General features: G+C 45.6%; 1 protein-coding gene across 1 annotated transcript in view; it reads right to left on the bottom strand.

Annotated features, from left to right (window-relative positions):
* Positions 1-27144, bottom strand: part of CORIN (corin, serine peptidase) — a 1855778-nt gene that overhangs the window by 1827688 nt on the left and 946 nt on the right. The window lies entirely within an intron of this gene.

Here is a 27144-nt window from a genome sequence, read left to right as displayed (position 1 = left end):
AATACTTATTTTTATAATACTACCGTGTCGTGTCCATTTGTAGTGTATTCACTTTATTACTGTATGTGGTCATAAATGCTTAACACACAGCCTCTGAGATAAGCCTGTCTGCTCTGCCAAGCTACCAAGGGGGTGAGCAGGGGTTATCGAAGGGTGTGATCCCCTTGCCCTGACTAGAAAAGGTGTGTCCCTATTTGTCAGAAGTGTATACCTCTGCCAACTAGAGACAGCCGGTTCTAACAATGTGCTTCTGCCACCTTGGCTGGCCAGGGAAGAAGGGAAATCGACCGATAGTTTTCCAATTTCTTGGGATCTAAGGTGGGTTTCTTCAAGAACGGGGTGACATAGGCTTGTTTCCACTTAGCCGGAACAGTCCCAGAGGCAAAGGACAGGTTAATGAGCTGACGAAAAAGAGATACCAACGTCGCATCTCTAAATTGAGCGGGTCTAAGCGGGTCTGCAGGAAAGCCAGATTTTACTTTGGCTGTCAGCCTGTCAAATTCTACCTCCGTGAGTTCAGGAAAGATGGTAAGACAGTTGTTATTGATAGCAAAGGAGCTGTGTTTTTCATTCACGGGGTAGGTGGTTGGGAATGAGCTATAGATAGTGCGCACCTTCTTGAGGAAGAAAGTGGCGAGATCTTCGCAATGTGTGGTTGAACAAATCTCAGCTATAGGGGCTCTTTTGGCAGTGAGATCTTTAACCGCATGCGCGCTAGCGGAATTCCGCTCGCACGCTGGGTTTTTAAAAAACGCACTTTACGTGACGAGCTGGGCTCGTCATCAGCGTGCGAGGAGGCTACGCCATGACGAGCCCAGCTCGTCATCAGCGTCGAAGGGGTTAAGAACTTTAAAAATCAGTTCAGAAGGATATGGGCTGCGTTTAAATTCAGTGGAATAATAGGCCGCACGTGCTCTACAAATGGCTCTATGATAAGCTTTGACTTTGGCCAGATACTGCGTTTTCTTCTCACTGTTATATCCTTTCCGCCATTCTCTTTCTGCTTGTTTGCATGTCTTCTTCATAAGCAGCAAAGCATTTTCATACCAAGGGCTAGGCTCAAAAGTACGGCATTTACTCCAGGCAGCAGGGATCAGGGAGTCAAGGGCACGACTGACCCAATCGCAAAAAATGTCATAGCCTGCTTCGGCATCGTTGAGTGGGCCCATCACACGAGTCGGAAACTCATGTCGTTCATAAAACCGTTCGGATATTACCAATTTCGCAGAATGCCCTTCGGGTTGGCGTCTGCAGCGGCGGTGTTCCAAAAACTCATGCATAGACTATTCAAGGACACAGAGGGGGTGCAATACTTCCAGTATGATATATTGGTGATGGGCAAGGACCAAACAGATAATGACAAGAAGCTGGGAGAAGTGCTGCAGTTCCTGGAACGGAACGGCCTCACAGTGGAATGGGAAAAGTGCTGATTTGGAATGACCTCAGTGATATACCTGGGCCATGAGATAAGCAATCTAGGGATCACACCTAAACACACCAATGTAAGAGCCATACGTGAAGCGCCTCCACCTCCTATTTTTACTTAATTCGTTTTTTGTTAGCTTTATTGCTCCATGCACTTTACCACTGCTAACCAGTGCTAAAGTGCTTGTGCTCTCCCCTTAAAGCATCGTAAAACTGGCCTGCACCTGATTGGCACATTTAATTTACGTGCAAGTCTCTAGTATATGGTACTACAAGCTCCTAAGTGTTAAATGTTACTAGTGGGCCCCCAGTACTCATTGTGCCACCCACTAAAGTAGTGCTTTAAAACTTGCCTGCCACTGAAACCTATAGAGCCATTTTAAAGTGCTATTTCGACCTGGCAAAAAAACCTTTGCCAGGTCTAAACTTTCCTTTGCAATACTTATAAGACACTCGTGAGGTAGGCCTTAACAGGCTCTAGGGCAGGATGCAAGGTATTTAAAGAACAGGACATGTGTGCTTATGTTTTACATGTCCTGACAGTGAAAAATTCCTAACATTGTTTCTCACTGTAATAAGGCCTATCTCTCCTATTGACTAACACTGGGTTACCTTATTACATTTAATACATGCTAACATTGGATTAGGAGCAGGCAGGGATATACTGTTTAGATTCAAATAAATTGTCATTTAGAATCTTCATTCAAAATTTTGTCACAATTCTGAAAATGCCATTTTTAGAAAGTTAACAAATATGTATGTGCTCTGAGCACTCCTATTTATATGACTTCCACTAAATTAATTACTGGTATTGTGATCTGTGTGCTACACCTGATGGGGTCTCTTTTTTGTTACAGGCCAAGAAGTCAGAACACCCACCGGATGTACCAAGTAAAAAAAAACAAGGAGAGGACAAAGAAAAAGAAAAAGAGAAAAGCAAAAAAAGGGCCTACGAAGTCAGGGGAAACCCCCGTAATTAACATCTCCAACCATGATTTAACACCATATGAAGAAAGTATTATGAACAGAGGAATTTCATTTGTTCCAACTTATATAGGCACGAACTTTGAAAATGAGATATCATTCTATAGGTTTATGAGGAACTTACGACTACGTAATTTTTTTTGAAAACATCGTGACTACAGAAGAGCCTGGCAGACAGCTCTAGTTCTTAAAGATCTTAAAAAATTGAATTACAAGAGACACAGAAGAATATCCAACAATTTGAGTAGAGCCGACAAAAGTACTCTCATTCAATTGAGTAACAGATCTGAATTGACTTTTCAAAAAGCTGACAAAGCTGGAGCCCTTGTGTTGATGGATACTGAATTTTATAATTCGAAGGTACAAGCACATGTGGAGGATAATAACACCTACCTATTGTTAGAACAAGATCCAACTTCGGAAATTTTGAAAACATTGCAACACCTAGTCGATAAAGCATTGGAAATTAATTGGATAACTGAGAAAATAGCCACATTTTTGATACCCAAAATGCCAAGAAGACCTAGATTGTATATGTTGCCAAACCCCCCGTTTCGACCAATTGTGTCAGGGTGCGGTTCACTTTTTGAGCCAGCAGGAAAAATTATTGATTATTTTCTACAACCACTGATTCAAAAATGGCACACCTACATTCAGGACACGTCAGATTTTATTCTTAAATTGGAACAGATTGAACTGGTGACGGGAGTGAACCACATTCTATGCACTATAGACGTGGTCTCGCTTTACAAGTCAATCTCACATTCCGAGGGATTGGAGGCCCAAGAATGGATATTGTTACAACATCCTGAACTTGAATTAAACCCAGTCTTCCTATTGGAACTCACACATTTTTGTCTACACCACAGTTATTTCAAGTGGGCTAACAATTTTTATATGCAACTCAATGGGACATCAATGGGGTTTGCCGGGGCCCCGGCTTATGCAAACACTTTTATGTCCAAATACGAGGAGGAACACATTTTTGAGAGAACTGATTGGACAAATCATCTTAAATGTTATTGTTGTTATATTGACAATATCTTTATCATTTGGTCAGGTACCACAAATCAATTGCTGAATAACATTGAGACTTTGAATACCAGGAATCCTAGGATTCAATTTACCCACACCATGAGTGAGTCTAAAATCACATTCCTCGACGTTCTGATTGAAATTAATGAGCAACAAATTGTGACTACATTACATCAAAAAGAAACAAATAAAAATAGCCTGTTACACTTTCAAAGTTTTCATCCCCAAAATCTACTTTGTAATTTACCGTATTCCCAATTTTTGAGGCAGAGACAAATCATTTCCAAGACTGAGACCTGCATGGGAAGCATTACAGAATTCAAAGGTAAATATGTAACACAAGGGTATCCTTATAAACTATTGAAGGACGCAGAACTACGAGCTCTCCAACAGGATCGACGCACATTACTGATGAAAAGAGATAAAGTGGAAGTTAAGAGGAATGTCTTTGTTTGGAAATTCTCAATTAACTCACAAAAAATGAGGAACATTATAAATCAACGCTGGGAAGTACTCCAGTCTGAGACAGATTTAAAAAAAAAAATTCTGAAAAACCACTCTTCGCATATACCCGTGCGAGGAATATCAAAGAAATTTTGAACACAGGCAAAAGAAAATCTCTCATCAGAGATTATAAAGGAACGCGTAGATGCGTACGTTGTGTCCATTGTAATAATGTTATGAGCGGCAACATCATTTCTCATCCGCATACTGGAGAAAAGATTAAATTGACCTTCAGTGACGACTCTAACACGAGTCACGTAATTTATGTGATTAAATGCCCATGTGGCCTACTGTTTGTAGGTAAGACCGAACGCAAACTCAAAACCAGGATTTCTGAACATAAAAGCAGGATTCGAAATCAAGTCACAACCTCAACCTTAGCTGTACACTGGATTGAAAAGCACCACACCATAGCACAGATCAGATTTCAGATTATCGAGGTAGTAGCTGCCAATGAGGGTCAGGATATGAATAAAAAATTACTCCAAAGGGAGACATTTTGGATTAAAAGTTTGAATACATTGACCCCAGAGGGTCTTAATGACCGGATTGAATTAAGTTGTTTCTTGTAATATTTGATGGTTAGCATGGTAAATATCATAATATGTCTTTACTGTTGACATTAATCGATGTTTATGTAAGCTGTTGGTTTAATTTTATAATTCTTTTCACTGTATCCTCCCACTTCTTATCACTCCTTCTGCACTCTTTTTTGCCTATATTTCATTCATTTACATGTGTTACATGGCTTTTATTTATTTATTTGTTGCCACTCTGATTATCGCGTTTATATTTGCCATAGGCGTATATTTCATTGATTTACATGTGTTACATGGCTTTTATTTATTTGTTGCCACTCTGATTATTGCGTTTATATTTGCCATAGACCTATATTTAGCATATCGAGTAAGACGCGACTTTCTTTTGACTTTACATCTGTTTGCATAAATTTTCATTCAAATAGTCATACCAAGCCATATCAGAAGACTATTGAGCATTTTATTCGACACGCGAGAGAATAGGTATTCGGCTCGGTCCTTGTTTGTGATAGCAGTGTTTCCATGACTACGTAGTCAGCAGTTGCCCAATCGTTAGCGAGTACGGGATGACGTTGAAAGTGTTTTAACCGCAGCGAGAAGATCACTACGTGATTGACTCATAACGCGGACACGGGAAAGGGTTTTTCATGTTGGTTTCAGGTAAGCGTGGTTATGGCTCTTAGGGACCTCAGTTGAGACGTTTAGAGTCGGTTGGTTGATAACGCTGACGGCATTTTATTATTTTGTCCATTTGCAGCTTGTGACTCTTCCATACAGCCGCGTTTTTGAAATAATAGCAGTCTATTTGGAGACCAGAGAGCCTAGTTCATCGGTATGTGTTCTTGTTTATAGTTGTTTAACCCCTTCGCTGCTGGCCCGTTTCCGCCGCTGTGCGGTAAACAAACGAACAGGGGCGGGCCATGACGAACCCCAGCCTTTGAACCTTTGAACCCAGCCGTCATCAGCACACGAGCACCGTAGTGCATGACGGCTGGGGTTCGTCATCAGCATACAAGGGGTTAAGAGGTTGCACACATCGTGAAATGTAGGAGGGACTTATTTAGACTTGTCTTTCCTTCAATTTTCAGATATTGTTTTGTCTTTAGACGCGAGTATGGTTTTATTGGAGTCATTAGGTTTGGTTCTTTTGGTAACACATGGTTCCTAGCTGAGTGTTTTTCCTTTTGAATTTTAGGTTGTTCCAATATTTTTGATTCACCCACCAAGAGTGGTGTTTATCTCCATCACTGAGTGAGTTCACATATTCCATTCCAAAGGTCAATGATATTGGTGACGGTTCTTTCTCTTTTCTCTCATATTCTTTCTTTTGTTCATTTTAACCATCGATTTATTGTGAGACCTTTTCCATACGAAACAAATTGGATTTATGTGCTTGTGATTTCTTTTTTTTTTTTTCTAGTGTTTTCCCCTGATGAAGGGACCTCATTACAGTCCCGAAATGTATTGGGCCATGAACATCTTTAAATGAAAATGTATTTGTTCATATTTGAATGATTTGTTTATGTTGTTTCTGAAATTTATATACCATGTATAGTCATTGTTTCTAAGACTGCAGAACTAATTGTATATTTATGAATAAACTTGCACGAATAAGGTTTTAAGAACATATGTTGACATTTGTGAGATCATAAAAGATTTCTCTTCAAAGTAGTGTGCACCTGAGTCTAGTAGGTGTTTATTGCCTACTAGCCACTTGTTGTCTGATTTGTAGAAAGTTGGCATTTTTTCTTGTCCCAACCAGTTGTGGCTTCTGCCAGTATCCTGGGTCATATGACTGTGAATGGTAAACCCCCAATAACAAAAGAAAACCAATGTCCAAGTAAGGGATGTATTTGCAAAAATGTCAGCATTTAACTTCTGAATCCGAACTGTCACTTGGCTGTCTGGCTAAATGGAACAAAAAAAATAAAAACACATCATAGATGCTCTTCAAGAGCGAAGTCCAATGGCCCATTTTTCAGGGGTTTGTTCTTCGAAAATGTACTATTTAGGTTGTCATGTATTTTCTCAAGCCTTGCAAATAAATAAACGGAGGTCATTTCAGTGCATAAAACAGATTCTGAGCTGGTGTGCTGCTTTCAACCGTTAGAGGTTTCATCTGTCTCGAATTAGTTGCAAAAACAAACTGCCAATCCCATCAAAAGGATATCTGAGCGAGCTCCTCCTCAGTGAGTCGCAGTCTCCAGACCAAAATTAGATGATAAACCTTAGGTTTTTGCCTATGTATTATTTAATTTGGTGTTCTTGCTACTAAGCAAAACATCTGGCTGTTTCGTATTGTATTAGTAATCGGTTAATCTGCGTTTAGGTATTGTGCAGTCTTAAAGCATGGGTGTAAACCCACATCTTTTCAGTACTTTGAAGTAGACAAGGCTCATTACCTTATGTTAATTTAAAATTATGCAGTCATTTGGAGGATTTGGTTTGTAATGCACTGCCTCGGCAGGAGACTGAAGATGTTTCCTATGGCTTTAGAATCTGACAGAAAGCCTTAAAACCCCTATTTTTTTCAGGTCTATCTTTCTGTGAATTATTCAGTGGGAAATTAGGTTTTGATTTTACAAATATTTCACAAAAAGGAAATTCCAACTTTCTACGTGGTACAGAAATGACTAACTATAGGCTTCACTTGCATTATAAAATAATTGTCAATGATGTGAAGCGTTAAACAAGAAGGTGTACAATCAAGACAAAAAACGTGTATTGTTATGCCTTAACATGGGACACACTTGGTTGAAAATATCCCATGTATACAGTGAAAAAAGAACAGGAGTACATTTTATTAACTCGGACACATTGCTAATAATATCACGTTATTTTTTGGAAAGGCAGAGAAATCCCTTGAAAGCAATTCTACAAAAATTAAGTATTTATGATGGCCATGTCGCCCCTTTCCACCTATAAGGGGTCCTCTAAGGGAAGTGAGAAGTGAGATTGACTTTTTATTATTATTTTACCTGATCTGGTCAATGTAATACAAAGTCACGTGGTTAAGGCACCTTCAATTAGTGATCATAACCCTCTGTCACTGACTCTGGATTTACATCTGGGGAACAAGGAAGTGAGTCAGGTAACCTTACTGATGTCAAATTCCCGGAATAAGGGGTTAATAGTTAAGTGGGACTCTCTGGACAAGGGGGCTTTCTTGGTCAATTTGGATAAGAATAATTCACAATGCCTCTCATTATTGACCTCTTTAGAGGAAACAGTGTCAATTATTGTTGCCTTTACTTCCATGTGTGGTAATTGACAGTGGCCTGAAGCGGAATAAGGCGGCAAAACCACACCCCCTTGAGCTGATTTAAGCATGAGTGTACAGTGACTCACAAAAGCAGTCCTCTCTAAAAATTCCAGAGTCAAGAAAGAGGAAATAGAAGTTCATCGGGCATAAAAAGATATTCTGGAGGCCAAAAAATCTGATCTAAGGGGTCTGCCTGGGAAGAGTTGAATAAGGCATCTAGGCTGAGGGAGAGTGCCTCTTTTTGGAAAGTGGTAAACCAACCATTGTTTACCGATTACGACAAGCTGACACTGGACTTATTAATACCAGCAGAAGCTTGAGTGGAGCATTTCTGAATTGTTTTCAATCCTAGAAATTAAAAGGGTATGAACCCCCTAAGCCGAGAAGGTAGTCACAACTTAAGATCATACAAGGCTTTGAGTGACACAACAGAAACTATGGATGTAAGTGCCGCCATCAGGCAAAGCCTGGTGGGGAAGGCTCCTGGGCCTGATGGCGTCCCATTGGACCTCTTCAAAGAAAATGAAGCGCTTGGGCTCTCATTTTAACTAACGTTTTTAAACCCTCAATTAATGGAAAGCTAACTACATCATGGTCTGAAGCTATAGTTGTCCCAATATTCAAGAAGTGGGATCGGAACTCCTCAGCCTGTTATCAACCCAAATCCGTCCTGGATAGCTCCTTAAAAATTCTGGGTATGGTTCTTGCTGCGAAGCCTGGCTGGAAGAGAATCAGTCTCTGTCCAATGCCCAATATGAATTCTGTCCAGGGATTGGCACTGTGGAGCAGTGCCTTAATCTGCAACTGACCATAGGGAAATATGTCAAGACAAGGAGAGGTTTCATCCACCTTTGTTCATGGACCTCTCCTGTGTCTTCTATTTGGTCAATAGGAGAAAGTAGGTCTAATTGGGCTCTTACAAAGAATGCACTGTGACACCAGCAACAGAGTTAGATTTGGTGATGATGGGGAACTTACATAAACTATCAGGTCACACTTAGGGGTGATACAAGGGAGTGTCTTGGCACTTCTCTTCCTCATCTATATCAATGACTTGGAATCCCATCAGACATAGGGAGGGATCTCCCTAGAATGAAGACAAGAGCACTGCCCGTGCTGTTGTATGCAGATGATGCTGTACTAATGGCAAGGACAGCTAATGGGCTCCAGATTTCTTTATTTATTTATTTTAAAGGTTTTATATAGCGCTGGCTAGAACCGGAGGTATCAGAGCGCTTTACATGACCATCAGGTCATCATTACAGGTTACATCGTTACAAAGGTTAAACAGTTATTAGAGCATGGCAACAGTGTTACTTGTAAGGTCGAGATAAACAATAGCACAAATACTTAAGGGGAAAAGCAGGCAGGGGGAAAGATTCAGGGGAGGGGGAAGGAGCTGGGGAAGTAGACAGATAATGAAGGCGGGAAAGAGGAGGGGAGGGTGAAGGACACCGCATGGAAAGAGGAGGGGAAGGGCGACAGGAACACAAACCAGTAGACGAGTCAAAGCAACGTCCAAAGTCCAGTAAGCTGTGATCCCAGTGGAAGTAGTATCACTTCCCTATCTCAGTTGCGGGAGGCTCCCTTTAGGCAGTGGACTCTCTCAGAGGGGTCTCTGAGACTCCAAGGCCTACATACTGGGTTCTTCCCCAAAAAGGGGAGAGGGTGTGCTTTGGCAAGGGGTGCCATACCATACCTCAGCTGTCAGTGGCTCCTTTGGCGCAGTGGACTCTCTCAGCGGGTTCGCTGAGACTCCTGAGTATAAATATTGGATCTTTCCCCAACAAGGGGAGAAGGAGTGCTTAGTCAAAGGGCACAAAGGACAGGGGGCTAGGCAGACTAGCAAGCAAGATGAGAGATTCAGCGGAGAGGGGATAGGATCTAGGAGCTAGGGAGTTAGACAAAGAGACAAAGAGTACTAAATGGGAACAAACTTAATTATTGAGTTATTATATAGCGCTGGCTTGACCCGAAGGAATCAGGGCGTCTTACAAGAGGAAAAATAATGTTGCAATTTACATCAGTTAAAAGTTACATAAGTATCAAGAAAAGCATTAAAAGAACATAGGGGACAAGGTGAATGGAGCAAGGAAGGGTAAGGGGATAGGGTAAAGGGGTAGAAGGAAGATAGTACGTAGACAAGGGGAAAATCTGCCCAAGGTCCGGCTGGGTAGGTGATGGCAGGGGGGACGGGGGGAGTTCACAATCCATCTCCTCTTTAGCTATATGGTAGCTCCACCGGGTATCAGCCAAATCGCTAGGTCTCCACAGTCTGGGGTAAGTTCCGCAGGTTCCAAGTCCTGATGTGTAGGCAGGTTAGGGGATAAGTTCAAGGTCTGGTCAATGTCCAATTGTTGTCCCAGGGAAGTAAAATAACGTGTAGGGGCCACTATGGAAGCCATCTTGGGGTCAGGTAGGGTACTGCACTGTACACTGGGACACTGGTGGCCATCCTAAGGTCAGGCATCTGGCAGTTAAAGTCAATATCCAGGACAGCGGCCGCCAGAAAATAACAAATCCAGCGTGCACACACCATCACACGCAAAGACATGCACAAGCACAAACAAATGTGAGCAAACACTCATGTGCGCACTGGCGCACACACATAAGCACATAGACAGAAAATATCCAAGAACACAAGCACACATAAACTCCCATGCTCTAGTACAAAAACACCCAAATACATGCACACACAAACATCGTCACATGCACAGACATGCACAAGCACACACAAATGCACTCACACTCTCATACACGCACATACACACACAAGCACACATACAGAAACGATCAAAAACACAGGCACACATACAATCACATGCTCTAATACAAAGACACTCAAATACATGCACACACCATCACACTCACAGATATAAGTAAGCATGGGCGAATTTTGCGAATTTGGCGTTCGCGAATTTGCGTATTTGCGAACTCGCAATCCGCAAAATCCGCGAATTCTCGCGAATTTGTGGATTTTTTTGTTTTTATAGTGTTTGCAAGGGTTTCTGCCAGTTCGCGAGGATTTTGTACCAGTTCGCAATTGCGAACTTACTTGTCGGCATGCAACGGTCGCGACTATGTTGTTTCTACATCTGGTTCATCATCACAGGTTCACAGCACCCTCTTTTTCAACACTGCCACCCTCTGTTTCACCCATGCCACCCTCTGGTACATCAATGCCACCCTCTGGTTCATCATCATCCCTGTAGATTATGGGGGGAAAAAGCAAGCACACCTGCCCTACTTCAACTGACATGAATTAATTTGGGTTTGATTTATTAATGTGTCACTGTTTTAAAATTCCAGTCTGGCACCTGCTTCCTTATCTGTAATTTGCTTTCTGTTGCAGTGCAATTTTTTTTCCAGGACCTTTGTGGCCTACTTGTAGCTATTCTATGATCCGGCTGTGAGGGTCAGAGCAGGGTCATACAATTGTTGGAACTAGCAACTGAACTCTGGAGGGGCCCCAGTCAGGAAGCACTACAGGGAATGGTTACTAATGATGAATTTTAACTTTTGCACCTGCTGAGTGCTTTCAGTTTAGCAAAACTCGTTTTTCTTCAGAACAGCAACTGTAATGCCCCAAACAAACTTACTTGTGAAAGTTGATTTCTAATCCAAAAGTGATCCAAAGAAAGTCAAAAGGCCTCAAATCCAAAAAAGTGCAGGCAAATGTCAACCTGAGGAGTTATTCTGATAAAAATCATCATTTTCAGAAGGTCTATGCTGCTTGCTAGTGGATTTCTTGTGCAGAATTGCAAATTTTGTAATTTCGCGAGTGCGAGATTGTTGCTGCCCGCCGCACCTACATGTTCGCAATTGCGAACTTACGCCGCACGCCGCAAAATTGTATCACCAAGAAAAAAAAATCCGCTGCGTGCGAATTTGCGGATTTTCGGTAAATTCGCGAGCGTTCACGGATTGCGAATTTACCGAAAATCCGCAAAATCCGCGAGCGGAAAGGATTTTCCGCCCATGCTTAGATATAAGCCCACATACAGAAACATCTGCTTGCACAAACACAAGCACACATAGAATCACGTGCTCGAATACAAAAATACCCAAATACGTGTCCACACCATCACACGCACAGACATGCACAAGCACACACAAATGTGCGCACACACTCTCATACGCGAACAGAGGGCGCATATAAGCACACATACAGAAATATTCACACATGCACAAGCACACATACAATCCCATGCTCTAATACAAAGACACTCAAACACATGCACACACCATCACACACACAGATATAAGCCCAAATACAGAAACATCTGCTTGCACAAACACAAGCACACATAGAATCACGTGCTCGAATACAAAAACACCCAAATACATGTCCACACCATCACACGCACAGACATGCACGAGCACACACAAATGTGAACATAGTCTTTCATACACGCACACACACCCCCTCATACACGCACAGACGCACACACAAAAGCACTTGCATAACACATTTCTCCAGGACTGCTGCAGCATTGATGGCAAACACTGGCAGGTTTGGACAGACGAATGAAAGAAGGCCAGTTGTACACGCAGGAATCGGTTGAGGCCACCAAGATGGTGGGCCCAGAGTAAGAGTCACAACAACCTCGGCATAAAATGGCGGCCTCCAGATGCAAGCTAAAGAACAGCTCAAAACTCCCCCACAACCAAGCACATCCTGTGTAGTCTATTATGTGTGCCATCTTCACCACCATGTTCATGTGGCCCCGGGGAACAGCGTTGATGCCCTCTCCCCACCAGGCCGTACAAACAGCCATCCATCACTGACGTGGGGGAGGCAGTCTTCAGCGCCCACAGGCTCAGTCAGCTGCTCCACGTCACATAGCAGCCCATGCAGCAATCCTCTGGCAGCACGTCCAGCGGGCCACAAGTACTGCTCGGTCCCTCTTCACCTTCACAGCAGCTCTAATACGGTCACCACACTCCACAGCACACAGCAGGCGATGGCCCCCAGTCCGTGCCAGCTCCTCGCAGAGTGCGACCGCCTCAGCCCCAGCTCCTTTAGTGCCCACAGCGGTCGCGACGCCCACAGCCAGGACCACACGCACAACTCCGGTCAGGATGAAGGGGGGGGGCTCACCGCTCACCTCTGCTTTAATGAACGGGTCCGGCAGCTCCGCCGCTGTTGCGGCTCCTTTTTGCGTCCGAGGCGCACACGAACAGATGCAGAAAAAAGTTACAGCGATGACACCAGCGTTAATAAAAACAGTTGTTGTCGTATGGGATACTTGTGTAACTGTTGACATTTTAGGATTTTAAACCTTGTTCTACTGCTCTTAGTTGAAAAGCGCACGGCAACGTTTTCAAGGAAATGCTTTGCCCTGTAATGACGCGCAACTTCCCTCCTTTATTATTCACAACGTGACCAAAGTTTATGAATATCTCTCTCAGACCTTCACCCGTGCTGCCTTTCACCTTTGTGTCTCCTTGGCATGTCACAGGGCCTCACTTGGTGCTCTTCCAGCAGCGCTCCGGTCTCTGCTTCTGTCTGGGTACTTCCAAGTGTTGTATTGCGCCTAATCTGATGCTGGGGCAGGGGGTGAAAGTGCGCTCAGTGCTCTCAAATGAATGATGCTGCCATTACCAAGTGTCCATGGAGTATACTATGGTTATGCAGGGGGCCTGATCTGCCCTTGGACGATGGCACCATGGGGGGGTCCCGGAGGCAGCTCCGGATCACTGGCTCAATCCCCGGCGTTTCCCCTGAACTTGCGTTGGCTTCCTGCAGGGTTTATCCTCAGATTGTCTCTCCCTCCGTCCTTAGCTCCTTGTCTGCTGCTTTGAGGTCGAATTTCAGAAGCCCGATGTTTGGCGCTGGTCTGGCTGATCAGGAGAGGGGGTCAGAGACAGGCAGGCACCATTTTGACTTGAGGTGCCGAATCCGACAAAGTCTGGTTTTTCGCCGTGATCTGCTCATCCACCAGCCGCAGAGACACCACCCGGTGCTAGATTTTTTTTATAATTTTATGGGGGGTCACGATCTTAAAACAAACGTATACCAATCTTTCATAATGAGCTAAGGCCCTAAAAAGTGGGGGGGGACAGAAAATGATAGAGTGAGGTGTTTTAATTCTTTGGGGCTTTCCTTAGAACAAACCCTAATTTGGCAGAGCCTACATCAACCCAAGGCCACTCATACTCAAAGAGCAGTGGAAGCATTGTTCTCATTTGTGAGAAGGCTGGGCCCCAAACCGATCAACGAACTGTCAGATATTTATCAGAGTAAATGTGTTTCTGTGGCGACTTATGGGAAAGGGGTATGGGGCTAAAGGGGTCCTGGGCCATCTCAGCAGGTAGAAAATAAGTTTGTTCGTAGGCTATTGCCCATTCCCCAATCATGCCCTGCCTTAATGTGCCTATTAGAGCTGGGCTTAACATCTGTAGGTGACAAGATAAAGCTGGCACCACTACTCTTATGGCTGAGGATTTGGGGGAATCCTGATGCTCAACTCTCTAAGAAAGTACTGGGGGCTTGTCTTTCTATGGATAACGCTCTAACTATACCCTGGATTAGATTTATAAAAAATAATTCATAGAGGTGGGCCTGCAAGAGTACGTTGAAAACCCTGCAAGCATTGACTAGGCTATATTTAGGGTAAATCAGGCTTTTGGCATATGCAAGACAAAGTCCACCAGGCGGCTTTTGATAATTTGCTTGTAAGCCACATCTATAACCTAATTAATTTGACATAGGAGTGTGAGCCTTATATCTCCTGGTTTCCGAATAGGAGCCGTAGGTTTTATTTAACAAGACTACGATTTAGTCTACTGCATCTGATCGTCACTTTTCCAAGGAATATAGTCTGGGACGAACTACTTTCTAGATGCCCCTGTCATAATACTGCCACTCAAAGCACATTGCACTTTATTTTATTTTGCACTCGATATGCTCATGCTAGGAAGTGATTTCTATGCCCTATTTTTCGCTCCTTTAATATGCACTCCCATAAGGCTTTTCAAGGATTGCAAAGGACGACAACAGGAGGAAGGTCCTTCTCCTACCTGGCCGCCAAGACCTGGAACTCCCTCCCGACCGACCTGCGCCTGACCCAAGACCACCTCTCCTTCAGGAAGAAGTTCAAGACCTGGCTATTCGAGCAGTAGCAGCACACCCCGCCCCCCCAAGCGCCTTGAGACCCTCCGGGTAAGTAGTGCGCTCTATAAATGTCTGTGATTGATTGATTGAAAGGTTGGAGAATAAGAAAATGTGCATGGTAGTGGAAAATGTTGTCCGCCTTTCACTAGGGGTTATAAACAAATATGGCGTAAGATAACTTTTTGGGTTCCAGCTTAGCTTGCTACTCGACGAAAAAATGTTCTGATGCCTTGTCAGGGATAGTAAGGGATATATAATTACAATTACCTCACCCTTATCCTATTCGTCTGTTAGGAGCTGATCTCATTTTTTAACTCTTACATTTTTGTGTTTTCAGTCTGACACCTACCAGCTCTTTTTTATATGTTTTATGTATTTTATTATTGGTATGCACCCAATGCAGTATTTTTCTTGAAAATAACTTTATTACCCCTCAAATATGTCCTGAACCTTGTAATGCTGCTCTATTTATGTATGAAATGTTTTTTACATCTCTACTTATATGGCCAAATTTAGCCAAATAAAGTTTTGTGACTGACTTACTGTGAATCGCTGTGAACTGTAATAGCTCTGCTATTGGGGTTTATGTATTCCTCCCAGAAAGTGACACAAAGGGAGATAGGTATAGGGAAGATGGGTTAAGCTGCCAGGAAGGCTTGGGGCAGAGCTTCACCCAGCACCACTTACACTTCAAAGGGCTTGTCACCAGCACACACAAAGGAACCTGACATCAGATTTTTTTTGTCAGGCCAGACACTTTGGAGACTTGGAAGAGGAAGGGAAGAATTTTCTAGAACCAGAGGAGGGGTAGGATACGGTGCCCCCCACCCATTCACAAAGACTGGCACCAGGTACACATATTGGATTCCCCAGAACCACACTTCAGATCACTTCTGGACCGGTGGAAGACTCCGAAGAAGGATTGCTCAACAGCCCTGCGGCTGGAAGGACTGTCCTGTCGCAGGAAAGAATGCCCTGCTGCCTGAGAGAGAAGGCCTGAACATGCTCCTTAAACCCTGGGCCACCAGAGTGACTCCAAGTTCTAGCTACCTGGCCTCCTGTGTGAGCTAAAGGGCCACAAAAAGCACCAGAGACCTTGAACCATGCTGCAGACCTCTGCTGGAGTGAGTCCTAATGCCCCAAGTGGTGGACCTAGAACCTGGACCCTTGGTAATTGTGTAGGTGGTAGTGCTTCTGCCTATCCCTAAAAGCTGGGACTTAGAACAGTTTTCAAGAAGAACTTCCTTTTTGATCCGACAGAAGACTTGGTCCTACCTACCAAAAGATCTTCCCAAGGTGCAGCCTGACTTCACGACAACTCCCCTACGCCCTTCTGTGCAGCAGAAAATTCTCTCATCAGTGGGACTTCCCAGCAGGGGTATCCACCACGTGAAGCCCTCTTTGGCCACAGCCTGCAGCCTTGTTCCGCTGGATGAATCCAAACTCCATTAAAACTTTTAAGTCCAAAGGTAGAAGCTCAACCGTGACCAACGCCCCATCAATGACGATGACCCCCTCAGACTGAAAATCCAGTTTCTACCGCTTGGAGCATTTCCCACCATCATCCACAGCTTCACCCAGATGTTGTCCTGTGGTTCCCCATCATCAACGACACATCCTCAGATACAGCCTGCTGACTTGCCCCACTGAGACTCTACCTTCTCAAAACCTTTCCTCAAGTATTTTTCTTAGTTCGAAGGGAAGCTGAGACTTAGCCCAATAAACCCTTTGTATCTAATACGCGCTCCATTGTGGTTGGGCTTAACTTATGACTTTGACCCGGTCTCACAGGACCTGATACCTGCAGTTGGTGCTTTGATCTTTCAGTTTATATTTCACAAAAACTTTACAAATTCATATCTCTGGTTCAACTGATTGGAATTGATTTGTTTTGGTGTCATTTTCTTTATTACAATTTACTTTATTTTTCTAAAGTAGTGTGGGATTTCCTTGTGTTGTGTTTTCACTTTATTAATGTTTGTGTACTGTACACATGGCCTCTATGTTAAGCCTAAATAAACAATAAACAAGGCAGTAATGGTACTTTCCCAACAGACTACTTTTAGATCCGTATAGAAATTAAACTTCTGTATTCATGCACATGTGCACATGCATGCACGAAGCGGCAGGCACCACGCGGTGCCTGCCACTTTGTGCATGCAAAGGAAAACATGCACATTTAACCTTGCGGCAGGTGCTGCTTTGAAGCAGCATCCGCCGCAATGTTAAATATAGGGGATGTGACCGCCAGGGTGGCGATCACATCCTAATTCTGAGGGAGGGAACGCCGCAGCCCCTGCGGACGGTCCCTCCACCTCGGGGGTGGCAGACAGACGCTGGTCTGTCCGCCATCCTAATCGGGCCCTTATTCGGCAACCTGCAAATACTACTAAGAAGAGACTGGGATTGGTGACTATGTATAACATAGATCACAATGATATTTATAAAATACAATTGAACCATTGGTCGTTGCAATCCAGGATACCTGGTCAGGGGGAGGTGGGTTTTGAGAAACCTTTGGTAACATATAAGAGAGGACCAACTATCAGAGACAGAGTTACAAGTAATTATCTGTTATCTAAAAAAAAAAATAGGAAAATGGTTACCTGATCTAATTAAGGGTTTCTATGTATGTTTTGAATGTAACAGGTGTAAGTTTGGTATTAACAAGATGAAGGGTTTCAAGTAAATCTCGGACAGGTTCTGTCACATTGATCACTTCTTAATTTGAAATAGTATTTTTGTTTTTTATGCTATTGTTTGTAACTGCTCAATGAGGAAGTTGGTTGCACCAAAAAAGCCCTGAAAAGCCGGTTTCAAGAACACTATAGGACTATAAGAAATAAGGACATGCACTATCCATTGGTTCAAGATATTAGGGAGTGTCATCCCGATAGTTAGGACTTTACATTTCATGGACTAAAAAGTGGATTCAAGTCCGAGGGGTAGAGACCTTGAACTAACTCTACGACAAACTGAATGGATTAGAAGATTGAGAACCCCAGAAAAAGGTCTAAATATAGAAAACGAGTTACATTACTTTCTATAGGATAAATGGGGTTTGAGTTTTCCATAAACAGGTTCACTAGCCAGAGTGTGAGAATAGATGGGTGTGATGTTAGTGAGATAATGGAATAACAGAGTGTTTTGATATCAGTAACATTGCTGAAAGATCAATCTCACGATGACCAATAGTTGGTGATATACATGTTGAATTTTTTTGTTTTGGGAACACATATGCTTCAGTGTTCTGGGGTATGTGCAGTAGGAAGTTTGAGTACATGAGGGTGTGTAAAGTTTGTTCCTACTCTCTGGACAAGATCATGATATTAATCAAATGACATTGCTCACTCTATTAGATATAAACAATCCTATATGATGGCCTACACTTTAGGATGGTGTCTGTTTTCAAAAGTGGGTTCGCATTGGACTATTTGAGTACTGGTATTCTCCAGTGTACCATTTTTCCAGAATGAAGTGTCTCAGCTGACTACAAGTAGGTTGTGCTGTGTTGAGTATTACATCCTGTGAAATAAATTTGTTTATAGTAGTCAACATGGTAATATTGTTGCATTTAATTAGGTGAAGCCTCTGTTTTAAAATGAACACGAACCATTCTAGGATATATTTGTATTATGAAATTACATGTAATTTAATCATGGAAGTTTGCTTTGTGAGGGTGGCATGTTGATTTATTCTTTGAGTACTAATAAACTATTTTTAACATATACCATAGGTTGGTATTAACATATTCCAATATAGTGCCACTTCATTACGAAGGTTTAATAAGGAGTACTCCATGTTGTAGTACATGCAATAGAAGGGTGAACATACTGTGACATGGCATGGCCTTGCTAAGTGGGACTAGTATAGACTTAAATGGGATGGATATACAATCTTTAATATGTGAAAGAACAATGCAAATGTTAGGCTACCTCATACTGGAGATCGAGAAATGTTGCGAGGTATGTTAGTTTGTTGAATCAGAGATGGCTCTATACTCCAAGATGGTAGGACTTTGCAATGTGGAGCTTTGCAGAAGTATCCCTTATGGATTGACCAATGATATAAGAGTATGGTCCTTTATAAACGAACCGGAGTGCAAAATGGCAACGATGCAGTTGGTCGGAATAGTGAGTGCTACGAGGATGCCATAGGACCAAAGGTAAACCATTGTAAGTTGAAATGCGTTTGACTGATAGACGAGGACAACATTGGCAGCCGCAGTCGGAGACGCGCACGTTTTTTTTATTAAAATAGAAAGTGAAGAAGGAGATTGGCGGAGTATGTCCGTGAAAATTGCTCAGGATCAAGTTACTGATGACACTTAAAAGGAATTAATCTATACAGCACGAAGAACTTTGTTTCGCATTTGGCAAGTGTTTGTAAGCCTCCTGTGCTATCATCGCTAAAACAATCTGTAACCTACACTTATCACCTGTGCTCAGCTGGAGGCACCAGAGCTGCCTTACACATATTATACAATGAAACTTGTAGGTGGGTGCAGCAGGCGCTTCAACCTCCTCGACTAACATCAAACGGGGCCCTCAGTTATGTTATGTTATCATTATTTAGAAAGCGCGACAATTACCCAAAAGTGTCCTGGCGCTAAACCACTAGTTCTCTGATATTTAGGTGAGCTGTCTGGGATCAGTGAATGAACAGCCAGTGACCAAATAAGTAAGCTACCCTACCACGATATCCGCGTTGCCCTTTTCGCTGGTGGCGAAGTATGTAAAAAGTGTGCACAAGTAGACTGCCGTGGAACTCATCCCCTTTAATCGCCGCTCCACGCCGCAGTTTGTCATTTCCACCATTGCAAACAACTGCACAATCCCCCACATGCATCAATCTAGGATTTTGCATTTCTTAAATAGCGAAAATTAAGGAATCGCTATTTAGGAAATGCAAAATGCTATGCATCAAGAAATCCTAAAAGTTTTTAGGATTTCTTAATTTTCGGAAATTGCGATTCCTTAATTGCGAAGTGCAATTAAGGAATGGCATTACATTGATTCCTATGGGCCTAGAGGCCCATAGGAATCAATGTAGTCAATTGGAAGGCAGTAGCAAATTGCGAGTGGCACTTAGAAAATTTCATGGGTGCAGGGGGGGGTCCAAAGGACCCCCCCCTGCACCCCTGAAATGCAATTGAAAGTGCATGTTTCACACACACATGTCCTAAGGACATGTGTGTCTGTAACTGGACAGTTTAAAAAATGCATTTTCAAGCATTTTTAAACAATTTCGCAAATTACCACGAGGTTGAACCTCGTGGTAATTTGCACTTCCAATTTGAATAATCGCAATTTTTTTTTAATGATGCATTGCTTTTAAGGAATCGCAAATTTGCAATTCCTTAAAAGCAATCGCATTTTTGGAATTCGGTAAAAATACCGAATTACTCAAAAATGCTTGATGCATCCCAAAAACATATTTAGGAAGTGCAAACGGCCGAATTTACCGATTCGCACCGTTTGCACTTCCTAAATAGGTTGATGCATGTGCCCCAATGTGTATTGTTCTCTAACCTCGGAGTGTACACACAGTCTAAAAAAACACAGATGGCATTTCCAAATCCCAACTATGTGGCATCACGTACAGATGTCAAAATAATCAGGAGTCAGAGTTGTTGCGAATAAAACCAGAGACGACCTGTAGAGTACGCGCACAAATCTCCCCTGTGGCACCTTAACCCACGAAGCTATATACATCTGCCCTTTCAATCAGAAACATCCCACCAACAACAACACTACTCTGAGCACAGCACGCTCTCGTCCTACAACGCCACCGTCACATCACGGTCCACTGTTTCCGGTCACCCAGCTGCCGCTTTCAGGTCCACTTCCGCTGACCTGGGCGACGCCTTGTCCTATGCGGAGGACGGACGGGCTCAAGGAGCCGGTGACCCCGGAATCGGGAGACGTGAGAGACGCGTCCTCAGCCGCCGGCAGAACTAGTTGCCTCTGATTAAAACAGCATGTCTGTCTGTGACCACAGACCGCGCCAAATCTACAAAGAAAACTCGAAACACTTGTGCTTATTTAAAAGCCCCTTGCGCCACTTTTGCGTCACTTTTTCCATTTTAAAAGTGACTCAAAAGTGGCGCAAGGGGCTTGTAAATCTGCCCCTTGGGGACTTATTTACAAGCCCCTTGCGCCACCCATACGTCACTTTAAAAAAAATGACGCAAAAGTGGCTCAAGAGGCTTGTAAATAAGTCCGTTGTAACGCAGGCTGAGCTTACCCCCCAGCGCGAGCTAACAGGCAGGTGCGCAGAGGAAAGTGCCCATATGTTTTTTTTTTTATTTAAACAGAAACAGTTACCATGCTGTATGCGAAAGAAAAAAAAACAGCCCTGAGATGCCTGGACTGAAAGGAAACTGGATGGCGCGTCCTGTGCCGTGAAGCCGGGGACAGCATTACAAAAGATAACCCCAGTCAGGGCGCCTGACATCTGTAGAAAATGTAAATGTGCCAATTGGCTAATGGCTAATCAGCAAATCGAAAAGCTGCCGGAGAGCCATTCAGGCTTTAATTGACAGAGTGACATGAACTTTCATAATGCAGGCTCTCTGGTTACACAAGCAGTCAGTGATCGCGGTAGCCAATCGAGGTTTCATAAGGCAAGAGAGTGCATTTTCAGTGAACGGTTCCATTCATTGTTTTTCATGCAGTGTTATCTGAAAGCTTAACACCAAAATATTCATTACTTTTCAGCCATGTGTTTGACTCCGGACCACATTGCACTCAGGATCGCAGTCACCATACTTTTTAAGGCACTTACAAAGAACGCTAGTTGGAGTCACACACGGACTTCGCCAGAAGCGCAGGTGTGCAGGGATGGGCGCGCCTGTGCGTGGAGCCCACCTTACCCAGAGGCGGCGTGCAAAACCCATCATCGCACACAGCCAGGAGCGTAAGTGTGGAAAGCTAAATATCCCCCTCCCCGCCCCCCTTTTAAATGCTGCCAATCACACAGAGACGGTGTCAAGGACCGAGGTGCGCAGTCACCTCATTACATGCCTTCTATCTCCTCGAAGGCTGGGGACTCCGAGGAGAGGAGGCAGGTGTGCAGAGACCACCGCATTCATATTCCTGTAGGCGCGCCCGACTTCAGTCCACTACACCCACACCCCGTCCGTCAGTGGCTAAGAGGTAACAGCGTCCTCCACTCCAGGAGCAGGGGGGTAAGCATAGAGCATCCCCACGGATGTGCAAGGTGTACATGTCTGCATTCCCCCTGTCCAGAGCGCAGAGATACGCGCACCCGACCATCCCAGCCCACTGGCAGCCAGCTAGCACGTGCGTCGGGAGTGCCGACGTGCAGAATCCTTCACCCCAGCCCCCACCAAATAGAGAAGGGTTCTGAGGTCACACCAAGGCTTTACGGGGATACTGGAGTATGGATAATCGAATACAGAGGCCCAACACCCCGACTCCGCCATTGCAGGCAGTTTGCGGAGCCACCACACCCTGCCCGGGGCGCAGGTATGAGGTGCCTCGCAGGGCAGGCTGCATCCCACCCGGCGCGCGGAAGCCACCTTGTTCACCCACCGTGTCGCTTCCAAGATGTCGCCGTGCAGAGTGCTCCCTGAGAAGTTTGTGCGCACACGTCCATCAGGGCCGCGCCGGGAACGGGCAGATGCTGACTCCCTAATGGAGAGAGAGAGGCCGGGCTCAGCATTCTGAGCAGGCGGTGACCGAGGAGCGTCCTCTCCTGAAGGAGACCTGCGGGCTGCAGCCCTGCTGCCACGTGCGTCCCACGAGCGCGCTGCCGGGGGGGGGGCTTCCCGCGCAAAGAACCGCACCTGGGGCACGTGGCAACGGAGCCTGGCGCCCCCTGCGCTCCTAAACTCCAATGTACATCTGTCCGTTAACCTACGGGCTCACTTCAAACTTTGACCCTCAAGGTGGGTCAGAATTTTGAAGCCAAAAACCTTGACATTTATTGAATATAGAAGAAGGACTGCAGCTGTACTTCAAACGAGCGTACAGAATGACAGCGCTCCTCAGCAGAGAATTACAGAACAGGCAGTTAGAACATACATAAAATGCAATGTTTAAACCCAGAAGGTTGCCTGTTAGTTAAATTGCTTTCAGAAAACAACTCCTAACTATCCCTGCTTTGTAAAACATAAAAAAGCACCTCCCACACTTTTCAGTCGCCCCTCTTCAAAAACCGGGACAGGCGCTACATTTCCTGAAATCTGCCGGGACAGTAGGTGAAAAACCGGGATTGTCCGGGCAAATCCGGGGCGCCTGGTCACCCTACCCTCAAGGGTATGCATGCTGCCTCTGCTCCTCAAACCTCTCCTTGACACACGGGCCTTTAACACAGTGCTGTCAGGATACATCCCGTCCCCCTGCTGTTATTGAAGATACCCTAGTACAGCAGGCATGCGGAGTCCATTAGCCGCACTATGCTTCCGTCTGTCAGTATCCCTTCGTTTCTGCCTGGGTCCCTGCTCTCCATCCAAAGCCCTCGCCAGCACAGGACACCCGCGAGAAACTGAAAACACAGCACTCTCTCTGCGCTATAAGAAGCGCCCCTTGGCTCAGCGCACACCGCTGCCAGCACGGGAGCCCTTCCGTCTATCATTCATTCAACACACTCAGTCTCTCTCCGTGCTTGGTGCCTTCCTTCATCCAGCACAGCCTGCCGCGAGGACAAGCGTCCTACCATCCCTTCCCAGTGGAGGGGAAAGGGTGTGGTCTGATGGCTAGATTGCGGACTTTGGAGCGGGGAAATCAAGGTTCGACCCGCGTCCACATCCTGTGATTCTGGGCAAATCACATAATCTCCCTGTGCCTACCAAAAAAAATAATGTGTCCTTGTGTACCGTAACCGGTGCTCATGTAAAGTGCTCCAATACCTTCGGGTCGAGTTTGCGCTATATAAATCTGCCCAAAAAAAAGTGCCACGCCAGATGCAACCCCAAGTGTCTTTATAGCCCTCGTCAGCAAAAATGCCATGGAATCATTTAAAGCGATCGCCAATTCCACTCTGTCCCATACTCGGGCCCCCTGCCTCACACACACTCTTCTGAAAGCAAAGACCACCTCCGGTCAGTCCCTGCGTCATGACTCATGCCGTCCACCCCCTGCCTCCCCCCGCACTCTGCTGTCAGCCAAGAAGTCCTCCAGTCATTCAATGCACCCCAGTCTCACACCTAGGGGCGTAGTTTGGGGGTCGGGGGTGTTACACCCCCCAAATAAATGTCTTATTTAATAAATAGTTGGGTACTGGGGATTTCAGTCGTGTATGGAAGGTGTCTGTCAGATTTCACCTGGGGTTTTTAAATACTCACTCGGACAAAAACACACACATACACTCGTCTCTTAAGAAATTCTTAAAACTTGGTTATTTTACAAAATACTGTATTTTGTACCCTCACAATTCCCACTCCTTTCCCCTTCCAATGGCTCCTAAACCCACTCATGTGCTGCTTATCATATAATGATTAACATCAGGGCACAAGTCCTAAAAAAAGAAGTGGGGGTCGCTGACGTCACAACAGGAAGTGACGTCACAAAAGGTGGCCTGCACCATCAAACTCATTGCCTCCCCTCGCTCACCCCTTAGATGCGATTTCATCAGAGAAGCCAGCGCGTGAGCAGCGTTCTGAATGAGCTCCAATCTCGCCCCGGAGAGGCCAAAGAGTGAATGTGTGGCTATATTATATTTGCTCCAGCTATCGAGCTCCCAGTAAAATAAGTGGGGGGATGCCGTCCACCCACGTGGTACTCCGACCTGAGCCCTTATTAACATGATATGCCATCGTGATTGACGGCAAATATGAAGCTCACTCCCCCACCCCTACCCCTCTCCCACTTTTACTGACCTAGCTACACCGCTGCCTACACACTAGTGCCAGCAGAGGTTCCCCAGCACCAACACAGGTGGCGCCTGCCTCCCATACCATGGTGCCATCACTGCACCCAGTCTCCCTCAAAGCCATTCCGATGCCCTGCTCTCACAGCCTCTCTATCCCTACTCTCACAGTCCCTTTCTTCCCAGTCTCTCACAGTCCCTCTCTACCCCGCCTCTCACAGCCTCTCTAGCCCTTGCTCTCACAGTCCATCTCTACCCCTGCTCTCACAGTCCCTCTCTACCCCGTCTCTAACAGCCTCTCTACTCCCTGCTCTCACAACCCCTCTACCCCTGCTCTCACATCATCTCTACCCCGTCTCTCACAGCCTCTCTATCCCATCTCTCTACCCCCTGCTCTGACAGCCTCTCTACCCCTGCTCTCATTCCAGATGCCCTGCTCTCACAGCCACTCTACCTGTTGCTCTCATTACAGAGGCTCTACTCTCCCAGCCTCTCTACCCCCTGGTCTCACAGATGCCCTAGCTCTCCCAGCCTCTCTACCCCCTGCTCTAATTCCAGATGCCAAACCCTGTCTCTCGACCCCTGCTTTCATTCCAGATGCCCTGCTCTCATAGCCTCTCTACCCATGTTCTCAATCCAGATGCCCTGCTCTCATAGCCTCTCTACTCCCTGCTCTCACAGCCTCTCCACCCCTGCTCTCATAACCTCTCTACCCCTGCTCTCATTCCAGATGCCCTGCCCTGTCTCTCTGCCCCTGCTCTCATTCCAGATGCCCTGCTCTCATAGCCTCTCTACCCCTGCTCTCAATCCAGATGCCCTGCTCTCATAGCCTCTCTACCCCCTGCTCTCACGGCCTCTCCACCCCCTGCTCTCATAGCCTCTCTACCCCTGCTCTCATTCCAGATGCCCTGCCTTGTCTCTCTGCCCCTGCTCTCATTCCAGATGCCCTGCTCTCATAGCCTCTCTACCCCTGCTCTCAATCCAGATGCCCTGCTCTCATAGCCTCTCTACCCCCTGCTCTCACGGCATCTCCACCCCCTGCTCTCATAGCCTCTCTACCCCTGCTCTCATTCCAGATGCCCTGCCCTGTCTCTCTACCCCTGCTCTCATTCCAGATGCCCTGCCCTGTCTCTCTGCCCCTGCTCTCATTCCAGATGCCCTGCTCTCATAGCCTCTCTACCCCTGCTCTCAATCCAGATGCCCTGCTCTCATAGCCTCTCTACCCCCTGCTCTCACGGCATCTCCACCCCCTGCTCTCATAGCCTCTCTACCCCTGCTCTCATTCCAGATGCCCTGCCCTGTCTCTCTACCCCTGCTCTCATTCCAGATGCCCTGCTCTCATAGCTTCTCTACCCCGCTCTCATTCCAGATGCCCTGCTCTCACAGCCTTTCAGCCCCCTGCTCTCATACCAGATGCTCTGCTTTCACAGTCTCTCTCTATCCCCTGCTGTCATTCCAAATGCTTTGCTCTCAGCCCCCCCCCCTGTCGTGTGTGTCAGCCCAGCTGAGACAGCTTCGCGGGCTGGCGACCCTCTAATTGTAGCCGCACCTGAGTACATCACAGGTCTTTAAAAGACCATTTACTTGTTAATGAGGCTTCTGTTGTGTTTTCACCCCTTCTTAGAGCCACTCTGCCTATGGCTGGAAGAATTAGTCCCACCCCCGAAATCTTTTTCAGCCCCTGCCCCTTCCCATCCGAAATTTGGCTCTAGTTGCCCAACTGGCTCTCAGTCATTCTACCGGCTGCTCTCATTCTAGATACCCTCCTCTCACAGCCTCTCAACCCCCTGCTCTCACAGTCTCTCTACCCCCTGCTGTCATTCCAGATGTCCTGCTCTCACAGCCTCTCTATCCGCTGTTCTCATTCTAGATGCCCTCCTCTCACAGCCTCTCTACCCCCTGCTCCCATTCCAGGTGTTCTGCCTTTCTACCCCTGCTTTCATTCTAGATGCCCTCCTCTCACACCCTCTCTACCCCCTGCTCTCACAGCCTCCCTACCCCTGCTCTCATTTCATATGCTCGGCCTCTCCACCCCTGCTCTCATTCCAGATGCCATGCTCTCACAGCCTCTCCACCCCTGCTTTCATACCAGATGCCCTGCTCTCACAGCCTCTCCAACCCTGCTTTCATTCCAGGTGCCCTGCTATCACAGCCTCTCTACCCTGCTTTCATTCCAGGTGCCCTGCTCTCACAGCCTCTCTACCCTGCTTTCATTCCAGATGCCCTGCTATCACAGCCTCTCTACCCTGCTTTCATTCCAGATGCCCTGCTCTCACAGCCTCTCAACCTGCTGCTCTATTCTTACAGCCTCTCTACCCCCTGCCCTCATTCCAGATGCTCTGCTCTACCCCTGCTCTCATTCCAGATGCTCTGCCTCTGTACACCCTGCTCTCCTTCCAGATGCCCTGCTCGCACAGTCTCTCCACCCCTGCTTTCATCCCAGA

The sequence above is a fragment of the Lissotriton vulgaris genome, chromosome 3_1 (genome assembly GCF_964263255.1).
Source record: "Lissotriton vulgaris chromosome 3_1, aLisVul1.2, whole genome shotgun sequence".
NCBI lineage: Eukaryota > Metazoa > Chordata > Amphibia > Caudata > Salamandridae > Lissotriton > Lissotriton vulgaris.
The sequence above is the reverse complement of the archived record's forward strand: the minus strand, read 5'-3'. Positions and strand labels throughout refer to the sequence as shown.